Below are 16257 nucleotides of genomic sequence, written 5' to 3' on the forward strand. Positions count from 1 at the left end.
TTGCTTTAACAGAACGGAGACTCCTGATCTTCTGAGCTTAAAACTTGGCACCAGAGTGAGACTATTGCAGCCCGCTGCCCCGGCCCATATAAGGCCATCGGCTGGAACAGGAGCCGCGCCAGATGGATCGTAATAACAGTCCGGAAGCCCTTCTGGAGATACCTGAGAACTGCACTGATACACAGAGACGAAGCTGCTGCTGCGCCTCAAGCACCTCACATCCTCCCATTTATATTGGGGGCTCATCCTAAGGACCTACATAGTGAAATAACAGAAAATCCCAGAAAGCGGACGACTACTTACTGATACAAGATAGTCGCCACATGGAGGCGCCACCGCACAGGTGAAGGCACTGATGGACAACCCCTCACACACCCTCCTTATACTGAGGGGGGCGCTGCATAAAGAAGGATATCCAAGGGTCAGACCACATGGTACGTGTAGTGCAGCATACAGGCTTACAACCTATTACTGCCGCCATATTTGAATCCAGCAGGTTGAACTGCACCTCACAGGTGAACCCCACCGGCCCCCCGGGCCCCCCAGTGTTCAAAGCCACAGTGCATGCTACCGATAAATACAAGGTATTGGTTAATACCCCGGCCAAAATACCCACGCTCACAACCCGCGTCAAGGGTCCTCGTGTACTCGCTCACAACCCGCGTCAAGGGTCCTCGTGTACCTGTGGGTCCCCACAGTAACATCAATCAGAAATCTCAGAGAGGGAAATATAAACAGATCCCAGGCAGCGGCCGTATACTTACTGATACAAGAGGGCAGGTAAAAGAGGGGCCGGGGTGTCAGTGTGGGTCACCTTCGGGGTGCAGGGCAACCTGCTGGATTAAAATATGCCGTCGTTAATAGGCTGTAAGCCTACAGGGTGCACTACATGTACCATGTGGCCTGACACCAAGTATAGTACTCAGCAGCCGCCCCCTCGGTGTAAGGAGGGTGTGTGGGGGGTTGTTCATCAGCGCCCTCACCTGTGCGGTGGTGCCACCATATAGCAGTCTGGCTGTCTGCATGCTGGGCGTTGTGGTGCTTCCAGCGGCCCTCTTGTATCAGGATATCAGTAAGTATACGGCTTTCTGGGATTTTTTTGTCTGTTTATATTTCCTTTGTAGGAAGATGGCTCCGCCCAATCTCATTACATCACCCTGCAACACTATGATGTCATCACCCCTCTGCTTATGTCTGACACTAAAATACAAGTCATTGTCCTCTGTTGTCAACCCGGTCTAAAAACATTCCCACAATGTCGTCCAGAAACCCATCAGGAGAAGCATCTGTCAGCCGGGGTCAGAAGGGACCGGACTGGACGGAGATATGAGCATTGGGAGTCGCCGCGGTGAGGGCGGTGAGGTTTTGGTGCCATCGGTGATCCCGGCAGCTGAGGCGATCCCCCTGATAACATTATATTGGGGAGCGGCTAGTTAAGCCAATACTAACAAGAAAGAAGCTTGGGGGCGGAGCTTACGTGTGAAGTAAGTGGCTGGATCGGTGGGATGTGACTCCGCCCTGAGCGACCGTCACCTGATCCGCCTGCGCGGACATCACGGCTGAGGCTTCTATAGGTGACTGTATAGGGTTACGGTACAGGCTGATGTCGCCCAATGACTCCCTGAAAAGCGCAGCCTCCGGCTTATTCTGCAGACACGTGAAGAGAGGCGAGTCGCTTCTGAGGCCGCAGTGACTGCACGGCATGACATTGGCGCTGAGCGCCCCCCGCGGCGCCTCCGGAGTTACCGCACGTGTTCTGGGTTATAGAGAACCAGATGTAATGAGAGAACATCATCTGCGCCTCATTACTGAGCGGGGAGCGGACGGGGCCTCAGGAGGCTGGGGTACTGTATATAGGAGGCTGGGGATATAGGGAACTGTATACAGGGACCATGTATATAGGGAACTGTATATAGAAGTAGCTTTATATAGAGAACTGTATATGGGAAGCACAGTATATAAGGGATTGTATATAAGAGTAACTTTATATAGGGAAACTATATATAAGAGGCTGTGTATATAGGGAACTGTATATGATAAGCACAGTATATAGAGGGTTGTACAAGGGACTCTGTGTATATAGGAGCCTTTTATATAGGACAACTATATAGGAGCGCTGTGTAGCAGGGACTGTATATAGGTGATTGTATATAGGAGTCACTGTATCGAGGAGGCACTATATATAGGAAACTATATAAGAGGCTCAGCATATAGGGAACTGTCTACAGGAATCACTGTATATAGGATGCTGTGTATAAAAGGAACTTATATACGAGTAACTTTATACAGGGAAACTATATATAAGGCTGTATATGTAGGGAATTGTATATGGGAAGCTGTGTATATAGAAAATTGTATATAGGAGGCTGCATATCTAGGGAAACTGTATACAGGAGGCTGTGTATATAGGGAACAGCATATAGGAGGCACTGTATATAAGGAATTATATATATTAAACTGTACATGGGAAGCACAGTATATGGGGAATTGTATATAGAAGGCTGTGTACATAGGTAAATAGGAGCCATTTATATAGATACATTGCACATAGGAGGCTGCATATACAGGGGAATATATATAGGAGGCTGTGTATATACAGTAGGTAGTTATGTATACAGGAGGTGGTCTATATGGAAAGCAGGTAGATGTGTATGTTTCAGGCACTGTATATAGGTAGGTCTGTTTATAAAAGGCGCTCTTTGTAAAATTGCAGGGCCTAGAAGATGTCATTTTGCTGTAAAACTGGGCATGCAGTACTGATGGGGAAGCACAGGGGGCAGTGTTGGAGTGTTATTTAGTTTAGAAAAGAGTCGACTGAGGGGCGACCTAATAACTATGTATAGATATATCAGGGGTCAGTACAGAGATCTCTTCCATCATCTATTATACCCAGGACTGTAACAAGGAGGCGCTCTAATAGCTATGTATAATATATCAGGGGTCAGTACAGAGATCTCTCCCATCATCTATTATATACAGGACTGTAACAAGGGGGCGCTCTAATAGCTATGTATAGATATATCAGGGGTCAGTACAGAGATCTCTCTCATCATCTATTATACCCAGGACTGTAACAAGGGGGCGCTCTAATAACTATGTATAGATATATCAGGGGTCAGTACAGAGATCTCTCCCATCATCTATTATATACAGGACTGTAACAAGGGGGCGCTCTAATAACTATGTATAGATATATCAGGGGTCAGTACAGAGATCTCTCTCATCATCCATTATACCCAGGACTGTAACAAGGGGGCGCTCTAATAACTATGTATAGATATATCAGGGGTCAGTACAGAGATCTCTCCCATCATCTATTATATACAGGACTGTAACAAGGGGGCGCTCTAATAACTATGTATAGATATATCAGGGGTCAGTACAGAGATCTCTCACATCATCTATTATACCCAGGACTGTAACAAGGGGGCGCTCTAATAACTATGTATAATACATCAGGGGTCAGTACAGAGATCTCTCTCATCATCCATTATACCCAGGACTGTAACAAGGGGGCGCTCTAATAACTATGTATAGATATATCAGGGGTCAGTACAGAGATCTCTCCCATCATCTATTATATACAGGACTGTAACAAGGGGGCGCTCTAATAACTATGTACAGATATATCAGGGGTCAGTACAGAGATCTCTTCTATCATCTATTATACCCAGGACTGTAACAAGGGGGCGCTCTAATAATTATGTATAGATATATCAGGGGTCAGTACAGAGATCTCTTCTATCATCTATTATACCCAGGACTGTAACAAGGAGGCGCTCTAATAACTATGTACAGATATATCAGGGGTCAGTACAGAGATCTCTCCCATCATCTATTATACCCAGGACTGCAACAAGGGGGCGCTCTAATAACTATGTATAGATATATCTGGGGTGAGTACAGAGATCTCTCCCATCATCTATTATACCCAGGACTGCAACAAGGGGGCGCTCTAATAACTATGTATAGATATATCTGGGGTGAGTACAGAGATCTCTCCCATCATCTATTATACCCAGGACTGCAACAAGGGAGCGTTCTAATAACTATGTACAGATATATCAGGGGTCAGTACAGAGATCTCTCCCATCATCTATTATACCCAGGACTGCAACAAGGGAGCGTTCTAATAACTATGTATAGATATACTGTATCAGGGGTCAGTACAGAGATATCGCCCATCATCTGTTATACCTAGGACTGTAACAAGGGGGCGCTCTAATAACTATGTATAGATATATCTGGGGTCCGGGCAGAGATCTCTCCCATCATCTATTATACCCAGGACTGTAACAAGGGGGCGCTCTAATAACTCTAAATAAGGTTTCTACAACATAGAAGGGGGTTCTTTACTGTAAGAGCAGTGAGACTGGGGACCTCTCTCCTGAGGACGCAGTGATGGTGATATGATGTAAGAGTATAAGCGGGGCCTGGAGTGTAATAATATCACTGATTACTCAGGATGGTCGGTGATCCGGGGATTATTCTGATTGCCAGATCAGAATCAGAAAGGAGTTTTTTCCCCTAAAATGAAGAGAATCGTCTTCCACCTCATGGGGGCGGGGGGGGGGGGGGGGTTGCCTGCCTCTGGATCAACATTGGGGGGTAACTGGGGGATTTTTTTTCGGCTTTATATGCTAGATTACCATGTTATATATGTGTAGCTCTGTCTATAGGAGTTGATTCATATAGGAGGCACTGTATGTAGGGGGCGCTGTATATAAGACTGTATATAGCAGTCACTGTCTATAGGGGGCAGTGTATGTAGGGGCGCTGTATATAAGACTGTGTATATAGCAGTCACTGTCTATAGGGGGCGCTGTATGTGGGGGGCGCTCTATAGGATACTTATGACTCCAGTCACAGGACGCAGATAATATTCTACCATCACACGACCTGATATCAATCATTTTCGGTCACTTGCGGCTGTGATCGCTCCGGTTGCCGCCATGTTCCTGCCATCTCACTAGACGTCTGCGGGACCCCCGAACGCTCATGGAGACGCGCTGACCGCCGCACATATGGCTGCAGCTTTCTGTCATTTAATCAGCTCTCTTGCAGAACACGCGTGGGATGGATGTTCCTTTAATAACCCCCCCGCCGGCGGTCCGCAGCCCACCGTCACCTCTGGTGGAGCAGAGACCTCATCTTGTGATTGGAGAGCAGAAATCATCCATCAGCGGACCCCCAGCGCAAGCAGAAGGGCCACCGCACAGCAAGCGGTGATCAGCAGTTCCATGTAAAGAAAGCTGAATCGTTGTACAATGTAAAGTTCTGCAACTTTGTAATAGATTTGGTTTCAATTCCTCATTCTCAAGACCTCTGCTTTCTGTCAGTGAATGGGACCGCTGTGTACATGAAGAGGCTAACCAACCCCATATAGGCCTACGGCGCTATTACATGTTCGCTGGCGGCCATGGGCAGTACTCTGTTTACTGCTTCTTTCCTGCTGTACTTGCAATTATAGCTGAAGGTTTGTTACAGTGTGTCAGTGCAGACGCTCCTCTGTGGGGATCAGCAGCACAAACCTCCCTCCTCTCTGTTACAATGTATCAGCGCAGGTGGAGTCCGGGAGGTTGAATTTCCCGCTGTTGTTTCCCTTTATCAGCCTCTCCTCTGACAGGTGCGGTGTTGGGGGGCCTGGGCCCATTATATGGAGCCCCCAGCTGGCAGTCGGTGCCCCTCCCACTAATGCCGCTTTTTTGCGCCAATGTCTGACTCATCTTTCTAAAAACGTTTATGGCCTTTGCTTGAAAGGACGGAACGAGCGCCGGGACAATCATTCCGCTCGTGTGACTTGCATGTCAATGTGGGGGGAGGCGGGGAGCCCCTCTCTGCTGGAGCTGGGGCCTCGCCGTCTGCAGAGGTTTTGTCTCTTCTTGTCCTGCGAGGCCTCAAGTGTAAAGAAAGAGGGAAAACGATGAGACGAGCGAAGAATTCCTCACATTCCGCGTCTTCCCCCATAAGCAGCAGCTGCTGCCGCCAGGCCGTGTCACGCCACCCACCGCCATAAGTGCATCGCTTTCAGGGTGACCGGCGCAGGAGACGTTCCCGTCATCTCAATGTATAGATCAGTACTGACCGTTACCAATTGGCTGCTGCTCACACATCCAATCTACATGGGAAGACCCCAGAACTTCATCCGAGACCCCCAACCCCGAGAATCACCAGCCGTTATCAGTGTTATAACAACACCGCGACTGTAAAACTATCCTGTGACCGCAGCGCTATAAACGCTGAACAGCGCCTTTATTACCCGCTTCTAGTAGCGTTGGGCTCCTTCGCCCTCCAGATCCACAGCCATTCGTCACAATGCAGATCCCACACAGTGGTGAAATCCTCCTGCAGGAATACCGGCCCCTGCGGACAGGAAGCTTCTTGTAGTCTCTGCAGATTAGATGGCGGTGCTGACATGTTCTGACCAGCTGAAAGGAAGGGGTCAGCGATTCATGCTGCTTGTGCCAAATTCTGCCCTCCCATCAGCACATAAATCTGTCTCCATCTGACCAGGAGATGTTTCTCTGCTGCTCAGTGATACAAGGTTTGTGCTCCTTTGCCCGCTGGAGTCTTTCCTAGACACAATGGTGCTGGAACCGGTGTTATACCATCCGTGCGGAGGAACGGCGAGTTGTGCGTTTGGACACGTTAGTTCATAGAATCCTAGACTGGTAGAGTAGGAAGGATCCTCCAGGGTCATCGGGACCTCCAGGGTCATCAGGTCGCTGAGGTCATCGGGTCCAACCCCGTGCTCAGTGCAGGATCACTAAGGGCCCATTTACACGGCAAGATGATCGCTTTAAATTTACTCAAACTGCAGTTTTAGTGACGGCTTTGAGCGTTCACTTTGCATACGTGTGTAAGAGAAGCTCACGCTGTATGGAGGAGACAATTAGGACCGCTATCTTCTGCATACAGCTGTTGTCTTCACTGAGCGCTCCGAGCGGGGTATGCAGAAAACAGAGAATTACTCCTGCTGCGTTCTCCGAGTGGGATACCAGCTGAAACAATAGTATCTGCGGTATCCCGCTGAGAACTCAGCCACGGCCATGCTTGCTGAAAGACAACGATGAGCAAATCATTAACGAAAACTGCGTGATGTCTGTGTGTTTAGACCAACGATTCTCACTCAAAAGACGGCTTTGAGCGAGAATCGTTGGGTCTAAATGAGCCTTAAATCATCCCAGACAGATGTCTGTCCGCCTCTGAAGACTTCCATTGAAGGAGAGCTCCCCACCTCCTGTGGCAACCTGTTCCACTCATTGATCCCCCTCGCTGTCTAATATCTAATCTGTGTCTCCTCCCTTTCAGTTTCATCCCATTGCTTCTAGTCTTTCCTTGTGCAGATGAGAATAGGGCTGATCCCTCTGCACTGTGACAGCCCTTCAGATATTTGTAGACGGCTATTAAGTCTCCTCTCAGCCTTCACTTCTGCTAATACGTGAGCATTGAAAGGCATGTATTTTCAAAGTTTCCCTCACACCTGCGAGTACAAATGGCGTATTTCACGAGTGAAAGGTAAATCGCAGCATGCTCTCTTTTACCGTGGGATCCGTGACCATAGAGCCCATTGTGCGCAGGCTGTGGATCCCAGCGTGATCGCTAAGCGACGGCACGGGAAATACAATAAAGAAAGCTGTAATGTGCAGGACCGCCTGCGTAAGTACACAGTCACACAGTACAATTACACGCCGCTCACAGGGTCACCGACCAGGCTCACAGACAGAATCCACTGCGGACCTCCCTCATGCGGAATCCGACCCGTTGTGTGAGTCCGGCCTTAGGAAGAGTAGAGGGGGATAATTACCTCACGTGATCTAGACTTTGTGCGTGATACACCAGCTCCAGCATTGTGTTCAGCTGACTGTGCAGCCTGTTGGTCTGAACGATTCCTGACATCCTCCTCCGACCCCTTTCACTGATGAGTTATTTCCGTCCGAAGGATCCCCTCTCACTGGATGTTTTCCTTGATCGCGCCATTCTTGGTATACCCTCCACACCCTTACATGAGAACCCCCCACATGGTTGGCAGTGAGCCCCCTGCTAGTCTAGCACCGATGACCGGCCTCGTTGGAAGTCGCTCCGATCGCTGGATCTTCCATCTAATGTGGATTCACACTGAAACTGATCCGCGGAAAACTTGTCACGTGATTTTATGCCGCACTCTGGGGTCACGGGGGGAATTACCGTACAGGGGAGCGCCAATCATAAGAGGGCCGGGGGTCTAATAAAGGGTCTGCAGGGTATATAACATCTGCCACAGTCACAAATAAGGGAAGCATGACGCACATGACTTGTATCTTCCCCACAGTTACCTTATATCAGGGATTGCCCATCATGTAGGATATGGAACCAGGATAGCAGGTGATCAGGAGCAGAACTCAGGCTGCAGCCTCCACACAGACATCAGGAAGCAGAAGGACAAGTTGCAGCCACTGAAGTTTCATTTAGTTTTGGTGCCATCTGGCGGCCACTCCTGTAATTACACCTCTGTGATTCTAGACGTTCCGCAGTGACATTGATTACATTATTCTGAGCTACATCTGAACATTTGTCATAATCTGTAATCCCTTCATTGGGCTGATAAGTAGAGCGGCCTGCAGTTATATATAGATATCACCTATATATAGCCACTGTCACCTACATACACCCGGCCCTGGCAGTATGGGCTCTTATTATGGGGTCCGGCAGTGGGGCGGTTATTATTTCCAGGGCTGATATGAGGGGCCGTCCGCACTGCTTTATTGTTCCTCCATTGTATGTACAGACTTCGTAACAAATGCGCCCTGAACGCCCTCGCCATTAACCCCACCAGGTCCAACTATGCTTAAAAACAGTGGAGAATTGGAAACGCGATTTACCACCGAGATGACAGAAAAATTGAGCCACCGAAGAAATCCGGACACCGCCGTAGCGGGGCAGCCACCCCACCTGCTCCCTCCTTACCACGTGCATTCCAAGTCAATGGCGCCACAAATGACTGGACTAAATGGACGTCTGGTTTCCATCATAACCCAAAGGGATTCCGCACAAGGGGTCCCCTCTGAGCCCCCCATGGGGCAGTGCGTCAGCAACAGAGGTATTACCTCCTTCTGCGGCGCCAGGTCCCAGAAGTCCAGCTATTTATGGCTTACACCGCACCCCTAAGCACCAACCTGTTGGCCATACGATGCCACCATAGTGCGACCACAACCACGCTGAGGCGGGCCAAGAATCCACAGCTGATGGCCCTTCTATTTTTTCCGCTGACAGAGGTACGCCAAATTTAGCCGTGATAGAAAGAAAGGAGTCCAACAAAAAAACAACATTTTGGGGCGTCCCAGGACCTTAGGGGGGCAAAACTGTCCACTCAGTGAGTCATGGTACTGGATGGCATCTCAAACCGCACAACCCATTCTAAAAAGGAGCGGAGATCGAACTGCCCGCGGGTAAAGACACCATCTGACCGCCGAGGAGGTGAAGACAGAAGCCATGAAGGGGAACCGAATCAATATCGGATTTTGCCATGAACGCACCCGCGCCGCTCGCTGAACACGCAGGGCCGACTGAAGGGGGGCGGAGAGACTGCTGCGGAGTCAGCAAACATCTGTGGCCGCTGTAATGCCAACCCAGCTCCGGCCGCATCAACGAAGTTCCTCCTTGTACCGCCGCCATGCGGCTCCACCGTAGACCCTGTGTGCGCTAGAGACAGTGTCAAAATACATAAAAAGCTGGAAATGCAATGACGGCCACGGCGGTGCCCTGTATGTGAGAGTAAAAGCAGGACCCAGGTCACCTGCTGCCATGGCCGGAACTAGGGGCACAGGAATTGTACAGCATGACATCACATGACATCACACCTCATGACATCACATGACATCACACCTCATGACATCACACCTCATGACATCACATGACATCACACCTCATGACATCCCATAACATCCCACCTCATGACATCACATGACATCACTCCTCATGACATCACATGACATCACACCTCATGACATCACATGACATCACACCTCATGACATCACATGACATCACACCTCATGACATCACACCTCATGACATCACATGACATCACACCTCATGACATCCCATAACATCCCACCTCATGACATCACATGACATCACTCCTCATGACATCACATGACATCACACCTCATGACATCACATGACATCACACCTCATGACATCACATGACATCACATCTCATGACATCACATGACATCACTCCTCACATCACCTGACATCACTCCTCATGACATCACACCTCATGACATCACATGACATCACTCCTCATGACATCACACCTGCAGCTAGTGATTCCCAGTAGTATTTCCATGGGGAACCCCCTTGAACTTTTTATTCACTGAAGTCCTCTTGGCAGTAAGCCTGGACTCCACCAGGGGGCAGCGCAGCGCTGTAATTCTCCAATGTGCTGTGAGGGTAATATACTGAACGCCGGCGGTCTTGTCTCTAATCGCATCGCGCTGGCATAAAACGCTCCAAATTTATTAAGAGGCGCACGGCCAAAAAGTTAAATCTCCACCAGCTATGAGTTCACGGATATTTCTGCTGAAATCTACACTGGTTTCTGCTGTAAATTACCGTACGTTTTCCTGGAGGCCACGCCCCTTCGCGCTAAACCCCTTTTATTTTTTGGAAACGTGTGCGCCAAAATGTGCGCCTTCTTTGTGATACAATCCTGGCGCACGGCCGGTGATAAATCCCCAGAACTTCCTTGGCAGCGTCTTATGGCGGACGGAGTCTCGTCACTCCAAGACATGGATGTAACAGAAGATCAGCCCACAGCTGTCAGTGGGCAGAGAATCACCTGACAGCTGGTAGGTTGTTACAATGTATCAGTGCAGGCAGGAGCTCTCAGGCTGGAGGATGAATAGCGAATGTTAGAAATGGCGCAGAGTTCTCGGCTCCGGCCATTGACGCTTCATCCAGGATCGCTCTACAAACGAGAGGATTGGGAATAAGACACAAGGTGTTGTATTTGAAGGCATCTGTTGGGGGCTTCCTATGGGGGGCGTCCTGCGGGAGCGTCCTGTGGGGGGTGCTCTGCGGGGGTGCCCTGTTGGGGCGTCCTGTGGGGAGTGTCCTGCGGGCCCATCCTGTAGGGGGCATACTGTGGGGCGGTGTCCTGTTGGGTGCTCTGTGGATCCCATCCCATGGGGGGTGTTCTGCAGATGCCGTCCTGTTGGGGGCGTCTTGTAGGGAGCTTCCTACAGGGGGTGTCCTGCGGGGAGTGTCCTGCAGGGCGCATCCTGTAGGGGGCATACTTTGGGGCGGTGTCCTGTTGGGGGCTTCTTACGGGGGGGCATCTTGTGGGGGGCTTCCTACAGGGGGTGTCCTGCGGGGGGTTCTGTGGATCCCGTCCTATAGGGGGTGGCCTGCAGATGCTGTCCTGTGGGGGGCGACAGTCATTAATAATGGATCTGAGGGGTTTCACAGCTCTATCAGACATGACTGATGCCATCAGGTGGTCCGGAGACAGATCCCCCCGCGGCCGCTGGTGTGACGTGTGGCAGGATTGTGTGATGTGGCCATATATGTTTGTATGACTATATACATGTAATAAGACCCATCCCCCGCGCTACATGTGATCAGTACAGCATCTGCCTTACCTGTGACTGTGAGCTATTGCTCCCTGCTGTCAGCCTGCAGTGACGTGATGATGGAATGAGATCGGTGAATGTGATGTATATTTGGCGCGGCACCTGTGATTCCGCCTCAGCAGATGTGAGCGCGACGTTATTTATAGTGGAACCGTTTGGCATCGCCGCGCCTGTCCTCACTATCCGAAATTACCAGCGTGACCGCGCACATCTAACGAGCTCTCTGCGAGGTCATCAGGACCTTTCATCACGTCTTATACTCCAGTCACAGCCAAAGCTGCAAGTCTGTGGTCACATCAGGGCGTACGCGCCTCTTATAACGCTCCAGTACGGATATAACCTGCAGGGACATCATATATGTGATATCAGCCTCTTATGACGCACGGGGAAGTATCCGCAGCTCTGGCTGTAGGGTCCCTTTAAGAGGCTCGTCTGCGGGGATGAAGCCATTAGCATGTATCTGCTTGCGGAGGGAACAGTTACAAGTTGGTGTCGCATTGACTTTACGGCTGATCGGTCACACACGCTCGTTCGCGGGATTTATATATGGAGGGGATCCGTGTAATGATACGTCGCCCGTCGGATATGGGGGGGGGGGGGGCTGTTCTGAGCCGCAGTTTCAATCATGGCAAATAATGCAATCCGTGTGATGAATCCCCGCGGCGGCAGCTGATTACAGAGGGAAATAGATTGAGGGGCGAAGCTGAAAGATGGAGGATGTGGAGGCGTCTAATTTGCCGCGGAGACCTGAGCGCCGCGCCGCGTGCTAGAATGGCGTCCTCTGTCTGCCGGCGTATAACTTACGGTGTCCATGGGCCACCCTTCACCAGACAGAGGAGAAACGTGCGACCTTGTGGCCCCCATCTGGCCGCGTCACACTGATAGCGCAGCATGCAGAGGGCCACCGTGGAGGGAACGTTTACCCAGGCTAGGCTCAGGTACAATTTACACACAGGCTTCCATCTAGTCTTATCCTCCAGTCACAACCAAAGCTGCAGTCACAATTCCGCAGTTACATTGTATCTTTTCCTCCAGTCATATCCAGAGCTGCAGTCACTGCTATTACATCATCTACTCCAGTCACAACCAGAGCTGCGCTTTATTGTACCTGATAAAGTATCTTAAAGCAGTAGAATTACTGGAAATGCATACTAGACTGCAGCTCTGAGTGTGACTGCAGTAGAAGACGTGATGTGACTACAGCTCTGGGTGTGACTGAAGTACAAGACGTGATGTAACTGCAGCTCTGGGTGTGACTGAAGTACAAGACGTGATGTAACTGCAGCTCTGGCTGTGACTGGAGTAGAAGACATGATGGGACTGCAGCTCTGGGTGTGACTGCAGTAAAAGACGTGTTGTGACTGCAGCTCTGGGTGTGACTGCAATAGAAGATGTGATGCGACTTCAGCTCTGGGTGTTAATGGAGTACAAGACATGATGTGACTGCAGCTCAGGGTGTGACTGCAGTAAAAGACGTGATGGGACTGCAGCTCTGGGTGTGACTGGAGTAAAAGACGTGATGGGACTGCAGCTCTGGGTGTGACTGCAGTAAAAGACGTGATGGGACTGCAGCTCTGGGTGTGACTGGAGTAAAAGACGTGATGGGACTGGAGCTCTTGGTGCGACCGGAGTAGAAGATGTGATAGGACTGCAGCTCTGAGTGCGTCTGCAGTAGAAGATGTGATAAGACTGGAGCACGGGGTGTGACTGGAGTACAAGACATGATGGGACTGCAGTTCTGGGTGTGACTGGAGTAGAAGAAGTGAGGAGACTGGAGCATGGAGTGTGACTGGAGTACAAGACATGATGGGACTGCAGCTCTGGGTGCGACTGGATTAGAAAACGTGATGGGACTGCAGCTGTGGGTGCGGCTGGAGTACAAGACGTGAGGTGACTGCAGCTCTGCGTGTGACTGGAATAGAAGATGTGACGCAAATGCAGCTCTGGGTGTGAATGGAGTACAATATGAGATGTGACTGCAGCTCTGGGTGTGAATGGAGTAGAAGATGTGATAGGACTGCAGCTCTAAATTGGACTGCAGTAGAAGATGTGATGAGACTGGAGCACGGGGTGTGACTGGAGTACAAGACATGATGGGACTGCAGTTCTGGGTGTGACTGGAGTAGAAGACGTGATGGGACTGCAGCTCTGGGTGTGACTGGAGTAGAAAACGTGAGGTGACTGCAGCTCTGCATGGGACTGGAATAGAAGATATGATGCGACTGCAGCTATGGGTGTGACTGGAGTTCAAGACATGATGGGACTGCAGCTCTGGGTGTGACTGGAGTAGAAGAAGTGATGGGACTGCAGCTCTGGGCGTGACTGTAGTAGAAAGCATGATGGGACTGTGGCTCTAGGTGTGACTGAAGTAAAAGATGTGATCCGACTGCAGCTTTGGGTGCGACTGGAGTACAAGACATGATGTGACTGCAGCTCTGGGTGTGACTGGAGTAGAATAAGTGATGGGACTGCAGCTCTAGGTGTGACTGGAATAGAAGATGTGATGCGACTGCAGCTCTGGGTGTGACTGGAGTACAAGATGTGATGGGACTGCAGCTCTGGGTGTGACTGGAGTAGAAAATGTGATTGTACTGCAGCTCTAGGTGTGACTGGAGTAGAAGACGTGATGGGACTGCAGCTCTGAGTGTGACTGGAGTACAAGACGTGATGGGACTGCAGCTCTGGGTGCGACTGGAATAGAAGATGTGATGCGACTGCAGCTCTGGGTGTGACTGGAGTACAAGATGTGATGGGACTGCAGCTCTGGGTGTGACTGGAGTAGAAAATGTGATTGTACTGCAGCTCTAGGTGTGACTGGAGTAGAAGACGTGATGGGACTGCAGCTCTGAGTGTGACTGGAGTACAAGACGTGATGGGACTGCAGCTCTGGGTGCGACTGGAGTAGAAGATGTGATATGACTGCAGCTCTGAGTGCGACTGCAGTAGAAGATGTGATGAGACTAGAGCACAGGGTGTGACTGGAGTACAAGACATGATGGGACTGCAGTTCTGGGTGTGACTGGAGTAGAAGTGATGGGACTGCAGCACTGGGTGTGACTGGAGTAGAAAACGTGAGGTAACTGCAGCTTTGCGTGTGACTGGAATAGAAGATGTGATGCGACTGCAGCTCTGGGTGTGAATGGAGTACAAGATGTGATGTGACTGCAGCTCGGGTGTGACTAGATTACAAGACGTGATGTGATTGCAGCTCTGAGTGGGACTGCAGTAGAAGATGTGATGAGACTGGAGCACAGAGTGTGACTGGAGTACAAGACATGATGGGACTGCAGTTCTGGGTGTGACTGGAGTAGAAGACGTGATGGGACTGCAGCTCTGGGTGTAACTGGAGTAGAAAACGTGAAGGGACTGCAGCTCTAGGTGTGACTAGAGTAGAAGTCATGATCAGACTGCTGCTCTGGGTGTGACTGGAGAACAAAACGTGATTTGACTGCAGCTCTGGGTGCGACTGGAGTAGAAGATGTGATAGAACTGCAGCTCTGGGTGCGACTGGAGTAAAAGACGTGATGGGACTGTAGTTCTGGGTGTGACTGGAGTAGAATACATGATGTGACTGCAGCTCTGGGTGCGACTGGAGTAAAAGACGTGATGGGACTGCAGTTCTGGGTGTGACTGGAGTACAAAACGTGAGGTGACTGCAGCTCTGGTGTGACTGAATTACAAGACGTGATGGGACTGCAGCTCTGGGTGTGACTGGAGTAGAAAATGTGATTGTACTGCAGCTCTAGGTGTGACTAGAGTAGAAGACGTGATCAGACTACTGCTCTGGGTGTGACTGGAGAACAAAACGTGATTTGACTGCAGCTCTGGGTGTGAATGGAGTAGAAGATGTGATAGGACTGCAGCTCTGAGTAGGACTGCAGTAGAAGACATGATGTGACTGCAGCTTTGGGTGTGACTGGAGTATAAGATGTGATGAGATGTGCAGCTCTGGGTGTGACTAAAGTAGAAGACATAGTGTAGCCCAAGATCAGTCATTTCTAGGATCCGCTAGCCCCCCTGGAGCTGTGAGGTGGGATCAGAGGGAAGTCACTTTGCGCTCTCCTTGAGGAGGCCGCTGACACTTATTTCTAGGAACAGCAGATGGCGGCTGAGAATCTGGCGGAGTAATCGTACAGTGACAGGAGAGAATCCATCTGCAGCTCCGCGCACCGACTGCGCCGGCCGCCTCCCAACCATCATACATTACCGGCAATGATAATGAGAGAAACTAGATGTCAGAGAGAGGAGAGCAAACGTGTACGAGGCAGAGGATACAGTGACATATAGGGGATGGTCACATGAGGAAGAAGGCGGCCACATATGGAAGACCCGGTCACATATGGAAGACGCGAGGAGACGCGGCCACATATGGAAGACGAGAGAAGACCCGGCCACATATGGAAGACGTGAGGAGATGCGGCCACATATGGAAGACGCGGCCACATATGGAAGACGCGGCCACATATGGAAGACGCGGCCACATATGGAAGACCCGGTCACATATGGAAGACGTGAGGAGACGCGGCCACATATGGAAGACCCGGCCACATATGGAAGACGTGAGAAGACCCGGTCACATATGGAAGACGTTAGAAGACGCGGCCACATATGGAAGACGTGAGAAGACGCGGCCACATATGGAAG

At 50.3% G+C, this 16257-nt stretch overlaps 1 protein-coding gene across 2 annotated transcripts in view; it reads left to right on the forward strand.

Moving 5' to 3' along the window:
* Positions 1–16257, forward strand: part of KCNG4 (potassium voltage-gated channel modifier subfamily G member 4) — a 70008-nt gene that overhangs the window by 29923 nt on the left and 23828 nt on the right. Inside the window, exon 1 of one of the 2 annotated variants that reach the window (XM_066583060.1) lies at positions 10959–10982. The exons of the other annotated variant lie outside the window; for it this stretch is intronic. The gene's annotated coding sequence lies outside the window, so the exon portion shown is untranslated. Of the gene's footprint in view, positions 1–10958; positions 10983–16257 lie in introns of those variants that run through there. 2 annotated transcript variants of the gene reach the window in all.

This window comes from Eleutherodactylus coqui, chromosome 11, assembly GCF_035609145.1.
Source record: "Eleutherodactylus coqui strain aEleCoq1 chromosome 11, aEleCoq1.hap1, whole genome shotgun sequence".
NCBI lineage: Eukaryota > Metazoa > Chordata > Amphibia > Anura > Eleutherodactylidae > Eleutherodactylus > Eleutherodactylus coqui.